Source organism: Carlito syrichta, unplaced genomic scaffold, assembly GCF_000164805.1.
Source record: "Carlito syrichta isolate Samal-C Ts95f unplaced genomic scaffold, Tarsius_syrichta-2.0.1 Scaffold303266, whole genome shotgun sequence".
NCBI classification, from domain to species: Eukaryota; Metazoa; Chordata; class Mammalia; order Primates; family Tarsiidae; genus Carlito; species Carlito syrichta.
The window spans coordinates 1-1,019 of NW_007247362.1; positions in this window are offsets into that span (position 1 = coordinate 1).

A 1,019-nucleotide genomic window follows, 5' to 3' on the forward strand; every position below is an offset into this window, starting at 1 on the left:
TCCCACCACACCCCCCAGAGGAATTCTAGCAAAAGTTCATATTTTCATCTAGAGAAGCCTACCAGTTAAAAAAAGAACATATTTCTCTTTAAACCCATTCAGTTAGCACTCCACTTTAGTAGACCAAGTGAGCTTCCAGCTCAAAAAAAAAAAAAAATAAATAAATAAAATAAAATAAAATAAAATAAATAAACAAACAGATTCGAGACCAGCCTGGGCAACTTGGTGAGACCTCATCTCTACAATAAATCACAAAAAGCCGCAGACATGGTGGCGTGCGCCTGGAGTTCCAGCTCCTTGGAAGGCGGAGGCGGAAGGATGTCCTGAGCGCAGCAGGTGGAGGCTGTGGTGGCCAGGAGTGGCCACTGCACTCCAGTCTGGGCGACAGGAGTGAGACCCCAACTCCAAAAAGTAAAAAATGAAATAAAAAATAAACAAACACATAAAGCCTTGATTCCCTAAAAAAAAAAGCGTGTGGGGGGTAAGGAACCCACAGGACTGCCGGGAAGCCCCCGCCGGGAGAACCTGGGATCCCCCCGGCCTGCAGCGAGCCAGCCGGGCACCTGGGCAGCGAGGGGGGGCAGCCCGGGGGCGCAGGTGCCCTCTCCGGCTGCCCGGCCCCAGCTTTGTCCCCGTGCCGTTGATTGCTTCATTACTGTTTTCAGCCAGATATAATTCCAGCACTTTCCATAATCTCGATCTTTTCATGGAGACCAGATTGGTGCACAAAGATTTCTGCTGCAAATGACTGTGTACCCCCCAGAGGACGTTCCCTGGCAATTAGGACGCTGAAGATGCAGCGCCCGACGCCCCTTCCGCGCAGCCCTCGCGCGTGACTGCTCCGAGTGTTTGGGGATTTGGGGGTGTTTGCACATCCGGTAACGATTCTCGCTTCGAGCTGCAGAACACGAAGCCGTCTGGGACCGAGACAGATGGCGGCTAAATGAAGCTCGATGGGAGAAGGAGCGCCCGGCACCAAACGGCTCTTCCACCGGCGCAGCGCGCCGAGGTTGGGGGCC